Source organism: Anas acuta, chromosome 1 (assembly GCF_963932015.1).
Source record: "Anas acuta chromosome 1, bAnaAcu1.1, whole genome shotgun sequence".
Classification (NCBI taxonomy): Eukaryota; Metazoa; Chordata; class Aves; order Anseriformes; family Anatidae; genus Anas; species Anas acuta.
Window position 1 is genome coordinate 103,719,687 of NC_088979.1, and position 13,026 is coordinate 103,732,712.

At 36.9% G+C, this 13,026-nt stretch overlaps 1 protein-coding gene and 1 pseudogene across 2 annotated transcripts in view; both read left to right on the forward strand.

Annotated features, from left to right (window-relative positions):
• ROBO2 (roundabout guidance receptor 2) overlaps positions 1 to 13,026 on the forward strand; it is a 625,847-nt gene that overhangs the window by 148,171 nt on the left and 464,650 nt on the right. The gene's annotated exons all lie outside the window — the stretch shown is intronic.
• On the forward strand, positions 9,495 to 9,642 carry LOC137850376 (U1 spliceosomal RNA; annotated as a pseudogene).

A 13,026-nucleotide genomic window follows, 5' to 3' on the forward strand; every position in this document is an offset into this window, starting at 1 on the left:
GGAGTTACCACAGTCTTGAGGTATACTTCAGGGCTAGTTTTCAAGTAGTGTTCTGAGGTTTTATATTTTAAAGTATTTTTTAGCATGCAGTGAGTGCTTTGCCTTATATAGACTATCCTGGCCAAGAGTTATTTCGGTTAATTCTCTCAAGGGTGTTACTTCTTGGGAACTAGTTTAGTCATACATGGTGGTGCTAGAGTATATATCTGTGAAATCCATATGTTTTAATTCTTTTACTCACCTTATCAAATTACATATACCTTTTCTTAACTCAGCAGTGTTCACCTCGACCAGATAATGGAGGAAAATTGTAAATTGACCTATTAGGTAGTTACCCCTCTTTGAGAGCCAAATTGGAAATTTACCTCCTGGTATGTAGATGCCCCCCTGGATTCTTGCTTTCTTTTGATTACTCTTTCAAAAGATATATCTTCTCTGGAAACTAAAAAGGAAGGAGTTAAACAGAAGCTGAAAGGAGCTTATATCAAAACAACAGATGACTGTATCGTAGTGGAATTAATCAAACTTGGTGATAAGACAGACATATCTAATTTCAGAAGCTACAAAAAAGAGTATCTTATCAAAATTGTTTCAGTGACCTCACTTCTTAACTTTCAGAGGAAATGCCTTCAGAACACAACTTTATACTAAGGAAAAAGAGCCAAAAGAAGTAGACAGAACAATATTATTGCAATTATCAATGGATTTTTTAACAGGACTTTGTTTTTTTTTTTTTTTTTTGTTTTGTTTTGTTTTGTTTTGTTTTTTTTTTACAGCCTCCACCTCTTATTAAAAAATAAATAAAAATCACCAGTTAAAGGAATTATAGACTATTTTTATTACTAAAGAGTTGCATGGACATACATAAATCACACGTGGCTATGATCTCAGTTCAGAAACTCGTTCATAAGAGAAATAGCAGCATCACATCCAAAACAGTTAAACTGTACACAGGAATGCAAATTGTACATGCCTGTATAAATAGAAATGGTATCATAACCATTTCTGTGTGTAATATTCAAACAAGTTTTGACAAGAATAGAATAACAGTAGGATGTTTTATCTTGAAGTCCCTTAGTAGTCTCAACTAACCATATGGTCTACCTCCAAAATATTACAGTGATTCAGCTGAATTCTATTTCTCTGTTGGACCTCTACAGAGAAGAAAAGGCAGAAAGAAAGAAAAACAGCTCAACTGTTGCAGGAACACCTTGACTTCTACGTAATTAGGAAAAAAAAAAAAGTGAACAGAGTGATCACCAAAGAGTCTTTGAACAGACAAGAATCATACTTCCTGAGGTACTGAGAAAACAAAAGAAAAAACAATGTTTTTATCAGCTGCTAGGAGTAGTTTTTAGTGTAGAGATCTGTGACATTCTGATAAAATACATAAATACTTGGTTTTTGTTTGTTTGTTTTTCTCCTGTGGCCTTATGAACACAAAAGAACAGCAACATGCAGCCAATACTTGTACATGTATTTTGTGACTTATGTTTTGTCACTATTTTCTTTAGAGGGTGACTTAGAAGCAGATATATCCTTTGGTACAATCCTTCCCATCTTCTTAAAGATCATACGTGTTTTCTTTTCTGTGAAAATAACAAAAACTTAATGCTATTAAGTGTAGTTTCTTTTCTCATGTCTGCTAACCTGACTTTGTGTTCCTGCTTTTTCACCCTGAAATGCTTTTCTGGTCCCATTTATGGCAGCTCTTGTTCATTTGAGTTTTATTCCCTGGCCTTTGCCTTGACTTTTTTGATCAGTAACTGTTTCAGTCCACATGAGATAGCTTCTCACCAAGCCTATCTGTGCTGCTTGAAGAATCCTGTGGTAATTCCTATTAATACTAGGTGTACAACTACTGAAATTGTACTTTTTATACTGTAATTGTACTTTTTATGTGGTCTGAAAGAAGATGGTGCTTAGCACTTCAAACTCCCTTTAGGCAGTCCGTAATTTAATTTCTAGATCTTCAGAATCTCCAGATCAAAGACTGCATGATAGAAGTTTTCATATGCTGCCAAGACGAAAATACTTAGATAGGTGCCTGTTAAGAACCTTCAAAAGAGACTAATTACTAGAAGCGTTACTTGCACTGACTTGCAGCACTAGAGAGACTTTCACACAGATGCTATCAGCACTGTGAATCACCTTTAAATAATTTTGATAAAGCTGGTCTTGGAGAAATGTTTTTTGTTTGTTTGTTTTTCTGAAAAATGGTTTTATACTTAGCACCAATCAATATTTTTTCACAATACAGACCAAATAAGAACTAGTTTATAATATCATCAGTCTGAATACCTATATCTACAGTCGATAATTCTTTAATTTTTGATAGTCATAAATTAATACAGATTATGAAGTGATTAAAAAAACGGGTAAGTACTATACTAAAGCTGTTGCACTCTGCTCTTTTGCTTAAATGTTTTAGAATGTAGAAGTCACCACAAACATCAGCAGAGTTCAGATGTCAAACATACAGTAATGCCTCTCAAAGAAACGAAATATAATTACAGTTTATCAATAAAGATTTCTCTTTGAACGTTTGGAATTTAAAAACAGAGAATTGCCTAATGTAAGTGCCTGAAGAGCATATGACAGCAATCCTACTGTTCAGCTTAATGAGCCTGTCAGTTCAGAATATTAAGCAGTTTGATTTAAGCATCTTGAATATGATGTAGACCTAAAATGATAATGGGAAGGAAGAGTTTGGAAAATGGACGCTTTTCACATATAAAACATCTTCTATCTATCATATACTATTTGCCACGATAATGAAACATGGTTGTTAATAATTATAGCTTTAATTTCTAGAGACTAAAATAATTCAAATCCAAAAACTTCACTGTGTCTTAAGATTTTTCAAGACAAGTCCTCATAAGAATCCAAGGGTTCTTCACATTTACTTGCTTCATCCCTCACTTCATTTTTTTTTGCTCATCTTGACACTCTTGTAAGGAACACCATCCTTAGTTGTTAGATTCACCATTGTGATTTGACTTAACAGCAAAATTCTGATAAAGTCACTACTTACAAATCCAGGATTTAGCTGTTCAGATGTCCTAACCTCTCTGTGCCACTCTTGCATCTATAATCTTATTCCTAGCAGAACAAACATGCATGTATCAGACATCAAGCTCTGGAGTCATTGCTCCCTTCTTTTTGTCGCGTTGGTGCTAGCAAAGGCTCTTTAGTTTTTTCTACACGTTGTCGAGGACATGACTTAGCAACTGTAAGCTTTAGAAACTGGATCTAGTCCAGAAAACTCATATAATTCCTGTTATAATATTTTCTGAAGAGAGAATTTATTTTTGTCTAGTTGTTCTGATTGGAGTTAATCAGAAACAGGAAAGATATTTGTAATAAGGTTTCTGAATACAAAGGAAAAAAAAAAAAAAGCACTTTTCTGCAAATCTGTTGACTACTGATATGTTCAGACATCTATAGATTTTAGAAATACAATCCTCATTATTTTTAACGTTGAGTAATTTAAGTGTAAAAAATGTGAATTGTTTATGGCTAACAAGCAAGCTTTTTCTTGACTCAGAAGTTTAGATATTGAGCTTACACTCGTTAGTGTTAGGTCAGAAGTTGGACTCAATGATCTTGAGGTCTCTTCTAACCTAGACAATTCTGTGTGATTCTGTGTGATTTAATTTAAGCAATGCATATTTATGGTCATTTGAAAATTAACACGTCCAAACTTCAGTTCTAACTGAGCATATGTTGAATCACTAACCAACTTTCAGGCTACGTGTCAGGAGAATTAAATTGTTTCATTCCCACCCCAAACCTTCCTCCAAGAAAAAGTCTTTACTCAGAATTCTATGCCAGGATTGCTATGTTTAAATGATTGGCACAACAACATGTCCTTGCAAAACCACTGTGGGACAATGGTGGGTGACAATAAACTATATCACAATTTAAGCCAATTGTCCTTGAAATACAGATCACTTCTAAAAATTCTCTGAAATGCCCAGAGGAAAAATAAAATAAAATAAAATCTGGGTGGTCTGCTTCATTATTTCAATGATTTCAGTGATATTACTTTTTCCAGTGGATACTGGAAATGACTTCTAGTGTCTTCTTGTGAGGATTCCAGTCCTGTAAGCACAGGACTATCTCAAGTAAATTCTGTGTATATTTCAGTGAGAATACCTCTTTCCTTCTATTCTTCCATGTGGACTATTGTTTATTTGTTTGTTTAATATCAACAAAAAATTATAAATTCATCATACATCTTCGCTATCTGATGCTAACTATAGGCATAAGTATTGTAATTTGAATTTCATACACAGGGCTATTTACTCTTTTTTACCTTAAAAATAATCTCGTGGCTTTGCTCCATGTATCGGCTCATTTTCTTTAAATCTGACAATTTAATAGACATGCCACTTACAGATTAAAGAGCTTGTGTGTGTATTTCCTTGGGAAATGATGCAAAGATAATTTTTCACATAACTTTTTGAAGAATCACAGAAGACTCATTTCCTTTAGAAAATTTTTCAGCATGTAATTAAATCCCACTGACATATTACTATTTATATTACAGAAGTTCATAGATACACAGACCTAGCTACAGGATCTCATTGTGGTAGTTGCTGTTGAAACCCAACTCTTTCTTCACTCTCAAGATAAGTACTTTCTGGGCCGTGGCAGTGCAAAATACCCCATTCTTTTCAAGGTTGTCCTAGAAAGCTGAACTATGGCTGATTGTCTGGGAAAGATAAGCTTACAATTTGTTTCTCTTGTCTTCAGAAAGCTGACTCTAAAATAATTTAAGCTGGGAAACAAGTAATAACTTTTGGTCATCATCAGCATGAGCAAGATCTGAACTGATGACTTAGGTTGAAACGTGCTAAATTCCACCATCAGCTACAATATAGTAAGCTGTATAGTGAGAAAAAATGAGATTTTCTGTTATGTGTGTAGTGCACTTTAAATGTGAAAGAGTCTTCCTAGCTGTGGCAGTAAGCAGCTTTGAGGTAATTACTATTTTGTGTTTCAGTTCAGAGACGGACATTAAAATGAGTCATTGGCTTCTGCTTCTGTGTTCTGAGCTGGCCCCTTTGCATATACACTTTTATTGGTTTTATAGGAATGGTGTACTGGCACAGCTGCTTCCAGTACAATGGGATATGCAGCATAGAGAAAAAACATTCCCACATATTTTCCTGGTAAAAGTTTGGAGATTTTGTATACAATTTAAGCAATTAAATCCTATAATAGCTTTAACAGCAAAATATACAAAATACTGTAGTTCCTTTAGTGATGACATAGGATACTTGGTGTTTACATTTGTACTTGTTTATTTGTCATTTTGATTAAGTGCATACTCTTTAAGGAGAAGTTTCTGAGGCTTGAGGATTTTTTTTTCCTTTTATATGTTTCTTTTCAACTTACTTTTGAAGTTTATGGCAGTCTTGGCCACTCACTTAGTCTATCATGCATGTAAAGGGCATTAGCCCAAATTCTGCTGAGGGAATTCTCTGTGCTTCAGCTGCCTTTAATAGGATCACACTTTTAAAGAATAAGTCATATACTCAAACAAAAATTTAGCTAGAAAAATAAATTACATCAGCAGTGAAAAATCGTATGACTGAAACATCAATTCTAATTTAAAAGCATTTCTTCAGACAATGCAAAATGTAATTCTATTGTTGAAGTGAGGCAAGGCTGTTCTGGGACAAAACTAATATAGAAGTCTGACAAATATTGTTAATAATCCACTGATATGTATAACTGATGAGAATAGTGTTGACAGCACCATATTGCAAGAAAGAATCATAGCCTGATGGGAACATTACAACCCACTGGTAGAAACACGCAAGAGCCTCTAATACGGTTAGGGTTGCCTCCATAGCGATGGACCAGATTCTCAGGAGCTGACATCTTCATAAATCAGCAGCTCTGTGGTACCACAACAGGTCCCTGGTTTGACTAATATATGATTACAATCGAGGACTTCAGTGCAGCAGAAATCATGCTAAGCAATAACCTATCCATGCCATTGACACTATGAAGGCCAGAGATAACAAAGGGAATTCAGTAGTCTGACTTCTATAGATCATAGCTATAAAATCCAACTAAATTCAAAAATCATTTAAGATCAAAAGACAACTGGTTTGTGTCTATTAGAATTTTCAGTACTGCTCTTCTTGAAAGATGAAGGTGAATTATTAATGACATCATAAATCTTGTTTCCTATACTATTAAACTTCTTATCATTAAGAATATTTGCCCACTTACAAATGGGTATCTGCAAAATGGACATGCACATATGGATCTCCTTGTACGAACTTCTGCCCCATTAACAACTTGTGTACATATATAGTTACATATTTCCATTTTAAAAGCTGTAATTGAAGTGTAAATATTGTTGACTAATGTTGTTGGCTGTCAATATGCAGTTGTTACTGAAAATGTGACATATGTCACTTAATGATAGCATTAGCATGTTATTTATAATACAATTAAATAGGAGCATGGTGTTTAGTTTAACAGTTACTTGTGTATCGTGTACAGCTATAAATGTTGTGTTGCTGTATTGCTTGATTTTCTGTTCCTTCAAGCTCAGGGTTGTTGTGGTTTAACCCAGCCGGCAGCTAAGCACCACACAGCCGTTTACTCACCCTTCCCCCTCCCTCTCTGGGATGGGGGAGAGAAACAAGGAAAATGGAGCCTGTGAGTTGAGGTAGAGACAGTTTATTAAGACGGGGAAAAAAAATAAATAATAATAATAGTACTACTACTAATAGTGTGTATGAAATAAGTGATGCACAATGAAATTCCTCACCACCCGCTGACCGATGCCCATCCCATCCCCGAGCAACCAGCCCCCCCCACCCCGGCTAGCTATCCCTATATATTGTTTAGCTTTAGCATGATGCCATATGGTATGGAATCAAACTGGCCTTTGGCCAGTTTGGGTCAGCTGTCCTGGGTCTGTCCCCTCCCAGCTCCTGCTGCACCTCTAGCCTGCCCGCTGGCAGGACAGAGCGAGAAGCTGAAAAGTCCTTGGCTTAGTGTAAGCACTGCTCTGCAATGATTAAAACATCAGTGTGTTATCAATGCTCTTCTCATCCTAATCCAAAACATAGCACCCTACCAGCTACTAGGAGGAAAATTAACTCTATCCTAGCTGTAACCAGGATGAGGGTGGAGCAATTATACTTATTGGTGTATGAATGAGTCTGATTACACTGTGATAGAATACATTCCTTTTGTGAGAACTTCACCTTTCTAACTCTCATGTACACAAGGTGAGATCTTATCCTCTTCCAGTTCTTCATTTAGAATGTGCTTTTTTAAATGATACGTCTGTCTTACGCCCTCTGGAAATCTAAATTGTCATTTAAAATTAAACTTAACCTGTCAATTAGAAATGGTTTTATTTTCTTGTATGTAAATGAGGGCAGAGTTTGTTAACTTTTAATAAAGAATAATGAGTGAGTAGATCACTACATTATCAAATGAATAAGTGAAATAATTCTTGGAGTCTTATTGTATTTGTAGTTGACAGAGTATATCTCTGATGTCCATATTTATGTAGGCTGGCACTTTATCTCAAAACATCATATATAGTAATTGACTTTTCCTTCATTAGTTAAACATGCATGACTTACACAGTCCTGTATGTGAGAGAGGGAATGGAAGATCTTTACGTACCAGGCAGGAATACTCACATTCTTTGTTACGAATGGGAGATGTAGAGCCATACTGATACTGTGGAAATACTATTGTGTAAGAGGAAATCCCTGACACGTAGGATATGCTAGACATGGCTAGACATAGTCTGTGTAAAGATTGGAAGGGACCCACTGTGTCCTGCTGCAAATAATGAACCCCTGCTACAGCCTGCAGCGTAGGGAGAGCCATAAGGTTTTTGTGCCACTTACCACACTTGGTAAAAGATTATTATTTTTACATACTGCAGTTGCAAAGGGAAGTGTTTCTAATTGCAAGAAAGCAAGAAATGATCAGCTATTCCTGTAATATTCACTGTGTAGTCTACATAGGAGTCACTCAGGAAAGGCTTCTAGCATTGCAACAGAAATGGCTTAAATCAGAGAAAAATCAAGCAATTATTTTGTAGCTTGTGTATTTGTAGCTTGTGTGTGCAGTTTTACATGATTTTATAAGAGAAGTTTGGACAACTGGACATTTTAGCACATAGTTCTCGAACAAAAGACCTTGTTATTCACTGTCAAACAAGAGGACATGCATATTCAGAATTTTGCCAGTAATGCTTGTCATAGAATCATGGAACTTTAGAAAATTAGTCAGAAGACCTCTGGATATCATCTAATCCAAATCAAAGCAGGCTCAACTTCAATGTCTGTATCATTGTCTGATTAAGTTTTTAACACCTCCAGTTATGGTGACTCCACAGCCCCCTTAGGCACCTGCTTCACTGTCCTCATGGTGGTAATAATACTAATACTAATACTAATACTAATAATAATAATTAATAAAATAAAAATAAAAATAATAAAAAATTTGTTTCCTGATGTCTAACTAGAACCTTCCCATATTGCAGCTGCTGTTCATTGCCTCTTGTCCCGTCCCCATGTACCTCTGAAAACAGTCTGGTTCCATCTGCTCTATGCAAGTCTATACAAGTCCATACCAATCACAACAACTTTGAAACAGTTTTAGTGCCTATGATTATGATAGGCATTGTAGTCTTCACACTATAGGTTCTGAGATTCAGCCACTACTATAGTAAGTCATGTATTTCTAATGTACTGTTCTTGGTCCTTTACTATAAAGATGTTAATCTTTCCAATCCCAGCTCTGGATATATCAAAGGATGGTGTGCTGCCATATTTTTCTCAAAAGAAAAACGTAGACGTGTTTCACGCAGCAGTAAAATTATCAATTGTTTTATGAATGTCACGGCTAGATTAGAAAAGCTTGCCTTTCAACTCTGTCCTCTGCCCCCAGAAAGAAGAAATCTGACCCTGTTTTTATTTAGTCCATTTTATTTTATTTTTTTAAACTATGTATTATTTCTCTACTTTCTTGAATTTTTTACTGAGCTGCAAAGTGTGAGTTGCTATCTTTTTCTTTGGGCAGTAAAAGTACATCCGTAGAAGAAACAGAAAATACGATCTACAAAATCTTTACATGGTAACATTTTAACTATCATATAAATATTTGTGCTTCATTGCCTACTCTGAATCTCAGTTAAAAATAAAAGAATCAAGTAGAATTTATTTTAGGTGAGGTTGTTTTTAAAATTGTCAGGAATCCGTATCATCTTTCTGTTACCAGCTTTTGCACATTTAATGAGCTGTGGATGCAAAACTTAAAAGGAGCATATGATGTATATCAAAAAACTTGTAATAATTTAATTTACAAAATATTTACTTACCAACAGTACAGATCATTGTGGTGAACAGTTATCTGTACTAGTAATTAAATATAGTGCAGAGAAGCTAACAAAGATCAGGAGGTTTCAAAACAGGGTTCCTAAATGTTGTTTGGCTGGAATTCCTGGCAGGGGAGACACCGTGATCAGGCAGATGGTTTTCCCAGGGCGAGGCTCATCCCCTGCACTCCGAGTGTGCTGACCCCTGCGATTTCCCCCAATGTGGGAAACTCAATAATTTGTGATTCTGTGATTCCTGTAGGAACAATCTGAAGTCAGGAACCTTACTATTGAAGCAGAAGGTGGTCCTCTGCACTGCAAGAGATAGGTGTGCAATAGAGAATAAAAAATATGCCTCTCATGCCCATCATTTTTCTTTCCTCCACATGAACCACAGAAGTTGTTCTAGCAAAGGAGGTTAGACAAACCTGTGATAGCCAGTACAGCAGAAAAACTAATTTTCAGGGTCCTTCCATGAGAAAGATCTAGCTACAGTGCTTATACTCTCTTTACCAACACATCAGCTTTTTCTGGACTGAGTTCTTCAACTACTTTCCAGCGTCCAGTCTTTGTATGGAAGATCCCATTGCCTGGAGCAGGAGTAACACCCATGTTTCAGCATTTATAAGGATTAAAAACTATGAATCCTGTTCTCTCATCATGTATTCAGTAGTCTGATGACATCAGAACCTGGTGACCTGGAACAGAATAGCACAGGAGCCACTGGTGGCAGAGGAACAAAAAAGTATATTATCCTGGAAGTTTAATGCGTATTGAGCATCTTTCCCCTTTTGTTCTTGTGTTTCTGAGGCAGCCTAACATTAGATATTCTCAGTTATCCTCTGGAGTTGTATTTACTCCAGAATCTAAAAAGACCAGATTCTAATTTAAAGTAGTGGCCCACGAATGGCCATCACATATCGAGCATATTACTAGGTATTAAAAATCTCTAGCCACTTCAAGCAATTCCTGGGTAAGTAGCTCTAGTATTTGGAATAAATTATATATAATCCATTTCAAGTCATCCTCTCCCCTTTAAGTGGATAACAAAAGCTTTTTTATGGCAACCAGCAGGTAGAATATATTATATGTATTTGTAACATTATGTTATAAATGGTTGGAAGTTTTACTATTGGTTTAGAAGAAAAATGCTATGAATGGTGGAGTTCACCTGAAAAGAGTACTACTGTTACAACACTTACTTTAAACACTAGATCTGATTCTCATATAAAATATTTTAATACATTAGCATAGGAATCCAAGGTAGAAGCAATGAAACTTTTGCTTTTACTGCTGTCATATATCTGATCTTACCGTTGTTTTGCTAAATTAGTCCTGCTTCATTTGTTGAATGCCCTTCATATGAATCAGGGCAATCTTACCGTGTAATTTCCTTGTTTCAAAGTCCCACCTCAACAACACTCTTTGAACTGAAGATTTATGTGTGCCAATACTGACATGTCTTTTCCTCATCCTGCTTACATAAGTATTTCATCAGGTGGCATATTGTTCATAGCCAAACAAAGAGTTGGCACATGCACTTCCCCTGTAGAGGCTTTGCTGTTCACGCAAAGAACATCTGTCTAGTTGACCATGTTCATAGGAGGTTACTGAAAGACAAGAGAGAGAAGCAAACTGTTTTTAATTCTTGTATCTGGACTACATCTCATAATGGAAGCAAATGCTGTTCCAAGCGAACTATGCTCATAAGCCAGTGACTCTCATCTGTGACATGTCATGTGCTTGTAAGCTGTAACACATGTAAACCTCAACTATTCCCCTCCAGCAGGATCTCCATATGACATTTCATTTTTTTGGCTTTGTTTTGCACACTATTCAAACATAGCCCCATTTTCTCGATTTGAGCAAACAGTAACCAACACAAAAGCCAGTTTCTCAACTCTTTCAGACTCTGCTATCCATTTCAGAGGACTGTTAACTTTTTTCAAAGGAAAACAAACAAGCAAACAACAACAACGACAACAAAACACACGCTGAAGTAAATACAGGCAAATTTATACTTAAAAATACTTGATTAAATTTGGCTGAAACTTTTCAAAGCTTTGCAAAGTGATATTCTGTAGAAGTGAATGAATAAAACAGAGGCAGCTATAATGAATAGCCCATTGATTTCCCTTAGAATGTTTATATGAGTCATTATGCCCTTTTACAGGTACCTCTGTACCTAAGGGTTTTAAAGACTGTATACATCTACCAAGTGTTCTGGTCTGCATCAGCTGTTATTAAATTTATCTTAAATTTATTTGAGAACCACAAAAAGATCTCTACAGTGCATAACTATTTCCGATTTTAAATTCTGTAATAAACAAACCAGCATTTTCATGAACAGTGTCCTTGAAATGTCCACTGAAAAGGGAAATATTCTTTAATATTTCATATTACACACATCGCTGTTAGGCAGGTGATTTATGGTTTTCTGGTTTTGCCAATTCACAAGCACGCAGACAAAGAATACCATTTTGATCACCTTACCACGGTTAGCTTTAATTACAGCCTTCATCACAAGGTAGTCTTCAGGCATATTAATATCTATTTATCTACTGGGCATACTGTAAGTATCAGAGGACATTGTTCCCTGGTTTGCATAAAGAGGCTTTGGAGGTGTCTGCTGGCTTTGTATGGAAGAGCAAGAATCTTCTTGGGCACTTAAAACACTACAAACCTCTCACACTGTCACTTTTGGCAATATTTGTCACTGATTACACAACAACTGGATAAGAAATAACTTGCAGATCATTTATTGGCATATGCGTGGGCAGTGTGTGGTTTGCAGGAATATGGTTTGTATCTTCTACATGAAGAACTTACTTAAAGAATCTCTATTATATAGATATTTCTAGCGTATGCAAAATAAAAAGCAAGAGACTCGATAAAAGAAAAAATATTTTGGATTAGTTGCCTAAGACGTATGAAGTGTTCCCTCCTCTTTAGGTAGCCCTGCTCACACCCTAGTGCAGCAAAGCACAACTGTCACCTTTTCATTCAGCGATTAATTTTTACCTAGTGTCGTTGTCCAAAATAATCATATATTATATATTATATATTATATATTATTATATATTATATATTATATATTATATATATATTGAAGAGGGACGTTGATGGTTATGGTGTATATGTGTGTGTATATATATACACACGTGTATATATTGTGTATATATGTGTGTGTATACATATATATATATATATATACATATGGTAGCTAAATGCACTACCCTCGTATCTGAGGGGTTTCTCTGGAAAAGTTCCGTGCCACCGTCCTTCTTCCACCTTCTCGGCGGCAGCAAAGGCTCCCCGTCCCTCCTCCCACTCACAGATCCCCCCTCACGGCCACGGCCACGCGTGGCGACCTGAGGCGAGGCGGCCGCCGCTGGGCGCTGCTGCCCCGCCCGCCCGCCCGCCGCTACGGGAGGCAGCGGCCGTTCCCCTCCGGCGGCCGGTAGGGGGCGCCCGCGCTTCACCGTGCGGCGCTTCCCCGCCGGCCCGCCAACGGCTGCGGCCGCGGGGGTCCCCTCGGTGCCGCGCGCTCCCTCCCTGCCCGGCGGGACTCGCCCCTTCCCGGGGGCTCTGCCGCCAGCGGGCGGTGCTGGGGGGCGGGAGGGGGGGTGCGAGGCAGGGGTGTGAGAAGGGGC